The sequence below is a fragment of the Dipodomys spectabilis genome, unplaced genomic scaffold, assembly GCF_019054845.1.
Source record: "Dipodomys spectabilis isolate Male_0828 unplaced genomic scaffold, ASM1905484v1 ptg000421l, whole genome shotgun sequence".
In the NCBI taxonomy this organism is placed as follows: domain Eukaryota; kingdom Metazoa; phylum Chordata; class Mammalia; order Rodentia; family Heteromyidae; genus Dipodomys; species Dipodomys spectabilis.
The window spans coordinates 3,426,468-3,433,823 of record NW_024871098.1 but is presented as its reverse complement, the minus strand read 5'-3'; the positions used below and the strand labels follow the sequence as shown (position 1 = coordinate 3,433,823).

The 7,356-nt window shown below is 33.2% G+C and overlaps 1 pseudogene; it reads left to right on the top strand.

Annotated features, from left to right (window-relative positions):
• Nucleotides 1-796: 796 nt before the first annotated feature.
• On the top strand, nt 797-893 carry LOC122097323 (annotated as a pseudogene).
• Nucleotides 894-7,356: the final 6,463 nt, after the last annotated feature.

Below are 7,356 nucleotides of genomic sequence, written 5' to 3'. Positions count from 1 at the left end.
AGAAAATACTGTGATTAAAACATTACCAATTTAAGGCCTAATAACAAGGAGAAACATATGGACTTCTCCTGCAACTATGAAAATATTTGGTGATAGAAAGGCAGTAGTGTAAGTTCCTGCCTGGTTGGATGGTAGACAGGCCAGGACATTAAGTAATCATACATATGAACAATTTTTTCACCTTCTTGGCTTTAGCTACTTTTGCAATGTTAGATATAATAATTATATTTTGATAAAATACCTTCTTGTCTGAACAGATCTGTCTGGACTGTTCATCTCTCTATGATCCCTTGTAACTAAGATTAATTTTGTTCAAGTAAGACAATCTATACTATCAGGGTAAGATATTCTGATTGGTCTGTTCCTACATGGAAGAAGAGTCAAGGGTCATGTAGACATTTGTGCCAGTAAGACCTCATTTGGGAAAATGTCAGCTGCAGAATGTTAGAAATAGCTCTTAAGCAAGGATTACTTTGAATCCAATAGCTCCACAAAGCTAATTCAGTTGAATAAATAATACTTGAAAGAGTCATCACCTTTGGACCTACCTATAAATTATTGAATGCATGATCAAATTACAATTGAAAAATACTTAAAATTGGCATTGACAAAAAATTGCAAATGTGAGCAATCGGCTGAACATTATATTTTTTTTCCATTATTCACAGAATTTTAAGGAAATAAGATCAATAGCAATGTTAGGAACAATAAGGTTTCCTTGTTACAAGTAGGCACCCACGGATTTAAGCCTGTATAAAGATTGCATCATTAGCTACTTAAATTTAGAGGATACTACATGCTTCAGCAGCATGTATACCCAAATTACAATATACAGATTAATATAGCACTTGCACAACGATGATATGAAAATTTGTGAAGTATTCCATATTATTCATTCTTCAGATGCAAGAAATGAAAACCCGTTATTAAAAAGTTGATTACAAAAAAACAAGTGTAACAGCACACGTAATTCATATGATTAAATTTATTTTGACATCAGTGTATTAAATCTTCACCTCAGAAAGGTGTTTAAATAGCATAAACTTTACAAAACTTTTGAAATTAGACAACATTGTCATTTTATCCCAAAGAAAAATAATGTTAGGACCTAGGAAAAAAGGAATCTTAAACTGTTTCTATATGGAATACAATCTGAAAGGACACATTAATGAACCTATATATTATAAAATAATATAGAATTCAAAGTATGTCTATGTGAGAATAAAATAAATTATTAACATTATACAAACATAGACTATAGAATATTTTAAAATATTCTTTTTCAGACAAGCACCAGTATTACTTTAGTTTCTGTACTACTCATTTCAACAGATAAGTTAAAATTATGTCTGACTAAAAAATCACATACTCTGCAGAAATCATTATACATGTATATAAAACTCTTCAATACATTTTGACACCCAATGCAGGCAATTCACTTGCAAGAATTCCATGGAATTCATGAATTTTTACAGTAAATTACTGGTGTTGCCGGCGCTGGTGGCTCACTACTATAATCCTAGATACTCAAGAGGCTGAGATCTAAGGCTCACGGTTCAAAGCCAGCCTGGGAATGAAAGTCTGTGAGACTCTCATCTCTAATAAACCACTAGAAAACTGGAAGTGAAGCTGTGGCTCAATCGGTAGAGCACTCACGTTGAGCTGAAGAGCACTGGGATAGCACCCAGGCCTAGAGTTCAAGCCGCATGACCGCCCAAAAAAAAAAAAAAAAGATATTGCTCTTATTTGGATTGTGGAAATATTTTGTATGGACACAAAGGATGGACTTGCATTTTTAACTTTGAGAAACTTAACCCGACCATTAGGATTTAGGAGAAGAATTTGTACAGCCTTTCACAACTTCATATAGGTAGCGATACGTACTTATCCTTTGGGCAATTTCAAATGCAGTTTCTTCTAAGGTGTTCTGCAGGCCTGGTTTTATATAATGGTTCAACCGAAGGAGAGCAGGCGTATCTTTGCTATCTCAATTCTCAGTGGCAAGATATAAAGGGGTCAAGAGGCCTTTAGTTTGGGCATTGGTATCTGTAACATGATGAGGTAAGAAAGAAGCCACTCTGGTGTTATTCTGCATATATGCACGGTGCAGGGGTGTCCAGCCATCTACAGTTATTGCATTTGCCACTTGAGCCACCAACTCACAGACAATGTCTAAGTGTCCACTGTAGGCTTCCTGATGAAGAGGGGTATATTCATCGTCATCCCTAGTATTCACATGACTGGCCTTTTTGGAAAGTAGTCTCCACACTGTAATAAGCTGAATATTTTCGGTAGCCCAATGTAGAAATTTACTTGGATCTTTCTCCACTTTTTGTCTTGCAATTGATACCATTCCTCACTTTTTCATCATGTTCCGCGTCTTCATCAGAATTGCCGATCCAGAGACTTTGAGTGCCAGTGGGAATGAGGTATCCATGTATTTCTCTAATAGTTCACATTGGTTGAACTGTTCAGAAAAATCCGGTGAATTTTCTGCATCTGTTTTTTCACCATGATTTTTTTTTCCTTTTTCCATTTTTACTATTCTAAATTATTCTAACTGGAGAGTAGGGAATGGATGGAGAGCAGAGGAAAGATGTACCTCCGTATTCAAAGATACAGACTGAAAATAAGGACCAGTGGTGTCTTCATGTGCAGCTTATTCGAGGAATGAGAAAAGATGAAATAATGCCTTCTATATAAATGATTTGGAAAATGGAAGAGCAGAAAGTGAAATGATGCAACCAAAAATATAAAAGCAAAATAAATTAGATTAATTATGGAGCAATCATATTATCTATGAGAACCATGAAAGAGAGAGAGGAAGAGAGAGACAGATTTGCAATGACCTAGCTAGCCACAAAATGCATGCATCTGATTAATTTATAGAGCAAGCGGAATTTTATTTTTTTTAAAAGATGGAAATATAATTTATGTTTTTACTTGAATTTAGTAAATACATTTTTAGTAGTCTACATAAAGAGACATAGCTTTGACCAAATTGCAGACAAGAATCTAAATCCTTGATAATTCTAGTAACAGATCACACTGAAATCAGTTGAATCACACTTTTTCTGTACAATGAAGGAATAGATCCAGGCTAAGAAAGCGGCTAGGGATGGCAGGCCGATTGTATCTGTGACAAAACTTTGTTGAAAATGGTATTGAGGATTACATACTGTTTATCCACTTGCACTGGAAGCATGATTCTGAACTATTGCTTGCAGGTCCTCAACTATTGCTTTGATCATTATATTCTCCAAGAAGAAAAAGTGAGATTTAATTGACAGCAAAGGACTACTAATACATTTTGACTTCTCATTAAGCACCTTCAACCATCGAAAAGACATGAAGACAATAGACAGGCATACTTTTTTAGATGAAAACAAGTGTCTTTAAAAAACAAGGAATTTAAGTAGTCATGCAAAGCACTTCGATTTTACTACTGCATTATACATTTTTTCTAATGTTGGGTACCAATAAATAATGAATCTATTAGAAAGTTCTTGAAGCTCATATGTCAAATCGTGGGTTCTTTCATACTATATTATGATACTTTTGTGTATGGTCTTAAGAAGAAATTTAAATTATTAACTAGAATTTCTGACAGGACAATATCATCACTGAACATCTTGCTTCTATACTCTCAGTTTTAAATCACTATCTAAGTATGTGCATTAGGTAGGTATAGAGGAAAAAGTAGAAGCCACACTGGTGGCTCATGTCATTAATCCTAGCTAATCAGAAAGATGAAGTCTGAGGATTGTGGTTTAAAACGAGGCCAAACAAAAACAAAGTCCATTAGATTCTGATTTGAAAGAAACCAACAAAAGTTAGAAATGGAGTTGTTGTACAAGCAGTAAAATGCTAGCCTTGAGAAAACTAAAACAAAAAAAAAAAACAAATTCTGGGACAGAGCCAGGCCCTGAGTTCAAACCCTAGTATTAGCACCAAGCAAATGAATTAATTAACTAGATAATTAATTAATTAAAAATAAATTAAGTGGTCACATGTGGAGGGGCAGGATATAACAACCGTAGTGACTGGATTGTGTATTATTTTGTAGTAAGGCAAATTATCATTTGTACTAATCACTAATATTTTATTTGAACTTTTTCTACAATAAACCCTGAATTTAGCATGCATGTATATGTATGTACATGTGTGCACATATGTATATGTGTGCATGTGCTGTTGCAATGTTACTTGCCAATGTGGACATGGTGAGGCTAAAAAGAGCTAACTGTGTTGCAATGTTTTTATTATCATTGTTCTGTCATGTCATTTCAGTTGAACCACCCTTCTGTACATTTTATTTTATTTGTCAAATAATAACATCATCAATATCAAAGCATTTACAACATTAAGTTAGTTAAAAGAGATCATTTTCAGCTCTTATTATGTGTTAGGTGAGATGATACAGACAAAATTAGGTAGTAAATTATTGCTGTAAGATGACTGTCAGTACAAAATGTGTATTTGACCTGTTAAATAGGTTATACTTTTAAGATATGCTCATGGAGTGAGTTTGGCCTACTTGACGGAAAAGGTATTACTCTCTGGTTATTCCCGTGAAACACAAGGTGGATAAAGTCTTTCCGGATTTCTTTTTTTTTTTGCAGGGGGGGGGGGGTCCATTCGTGGGGCCTGAACTCTGGGCCTGACACTGTCCCTCAACTCTGCAGCTCAAGGCTAGTGCTCTACCTCTTGAGCCACAGCACCACTTCTGGCTTTATTCTTTTTTTCTTATGTGGTGCTGAGGAATTGAACCCAGGGCCTCATGCATGCAAGGCAATCGCTCTACCACTGAGCCACCTTACTAGCCCTCTTTCTGGATTTCTGTTTAAAATATCTTTCTTTGAAAGATCATATCTATTCTCACTAAGAGGTAATCAGCCCCATATTTATTATGGTTGAATATCCCATCATATTGACTGAAAATCGGTATTGTGGATATGCTTATTAGATATTACTTTCAAAAACGAACAAACAAACAAAAACCATGTGTCTTCTCCATATTGTGGATGTATTTGAATTTGTTTTCTACATGCAAATATATCTTCAGTAATGGCTCTTTTTTGAGAGTAACTATAGCAACTTTAATAAATAAGACTTTCTAATATCTTTTTCAATATAAATACCATCCCAGAGCAAATCTTGCAAATTCTGAAAAGTCTTTGACTATTTTAGTATTATTTCAGTTCATTGACTATAGAGCTAAAGACATTTCTGAAATAAATATTGTTAAGATCTGAAAATCTAAGTGGGTATATAGGCTTTTTTATGCATCATTTTATGAAAATACAGTTTTTATGAAACTAAATGAAATTGAATAAAAGCATGTACCTGAATTTGGTAAGCTAATTATCAATATAACTTTGTTTTCTATTAACACAGTCCTTTTAATGTAGATGATGCAATTAAATTATTTCTTTTGTGTCTCTGTACTTCAGTTATTTTTAGAATCTTTGTAGTTATAGGAGTGAATTTGTAGTATAAATAAAGGTCTTTTAAAATTATTCGGATTAATCTTGTGTTTTGTGTCCTACTCCGAAGAAAATGAGTTATTTTCAAGTGTTAATAGTTTATAATTGAATCTTCAGTATCATAAGAAATTTTTAAAAATGCAGTAGTATTGATGACTTTTTAAACCAATTTTATTCACAAGTTGGAGAGCCTTTAATTCATGCTTACGTCTTGGTGTCTATGATTTTTAACCTCTCGTTCCTAACATAAATGATAGGTCAGGCTGCATTTTTGGGTTTATGAAAGGTGGAGGTCAAAGGTGATTTTTGTATCAGTCTTGCTTTAATAGTATTTTAAAGTAGTACATTTCTCTCAAAATTTTGGGTATAAAAAGCAATCAAAATACTTGTAATGGTAAACAACTTAGGTGAGCCACAATGTGGAAATGATTGGTACATAAGACCTTCAGTGTGTTTCCATTAGGAATTGGGGAGGTCATTCTTTCAGTAAGACTGTGTTAAACAGAGATGTGGTCCCCAGGGAGTGCAGTGTTGAGTCATGGGATAGAAAGTGATTTCTACTATTTTGAGCTAGAAATCAAGAATATTATAGTTTAGCAGTTCCTTTCACTAGGGAGGTATGAATTGATTATGAACTTGGAGTTTTCACATTACAGATAACTATTTTCTAAAAAAGATAAAGTGAAATATTATTATAATGTACACAATAATTCTGGGAAATTTTCCTAGATTTAGTAGACTAGGTGCTGGTATTTTAGTCATAAAATATAATGAGGTAATTTGATACAGTGGGAGATGGGCTAACACTTACCATATGTGCAATGTTGTACTAGTAACTGCAATTTTGAAGACTTCAATATCACCATCTAAGAATTAAAAATGGAAGTAGTTCCACCTTATGGAATGATTGTGAGGATTAAATTAGATACCATAGTTAAATTACTTGGAAAAGCAATCAATCCGCATTTGATACTTTCTACTTGTTATTTTATCATGTGATGAATTCTAAGATTTTTGCTGTAATTTTATATTGTGTCTAATTAGGATATGAAATGTGATATAATGATATTCATTGCATTGGTCACTTCTCTGTCATTATGAGGAAAATACCTGCAAAGAAATTTCCTGAGGAGGAAACTATTATGTTGACTTATGGTTTAAGAGAACGCAGTTTAAGATCAGATGTCTCCATTGTTTTTAATTATACTTTTTTAAATAGTTGTTCAAAAGAATTTCCATTCCACAAATCAGTTTATAAGTACAATGTATCTTTACATATCTTTCCCACACCCTTCCAAACCTCACCCTACTTTCTTTTTTTCTAGTTTCATACTATCTGCATTGAATATTATGCCTTCACTCTCTTCCTCCATAACTCACTTTATTCCTTCCCTTTGACTTCCCTTCACATCTCCCAAGTGATAGATTCTGGTATTCATTTTGTTGGATTAAAAGTTCAATTTTATAAGAAATTACACCTTTTAAATACTCCTCAGCAAATAGCATGCTTTGGTTAATACTGTTGTGTAAACTTGCATAAAGTTCTAGCTTCCAAATACGTGACAGACCATGGGTCCTTTATGTGTCTGGCTCTGATACATATATTTTGCTTTTAAAATATTTAATATGTGAATATTTAAAAATTATTTTCTTAATTTTATATGGTTGTTGAATTCAAATATATTTATTTTTTATAGTTCTAAACATATTTATCCAAATAACAAATATTTACTGTATTTTTAAGAAGCACATACTTTCTTAAGAAAAGCTTCATCACCTGGTCACTTTTTTGGTAAATATTTGTACTTGAATTAAAAAAAATAATGTTTGAGCTGGGCATGGTGATTTGTTGTTTCCATTTTCTAGCTAT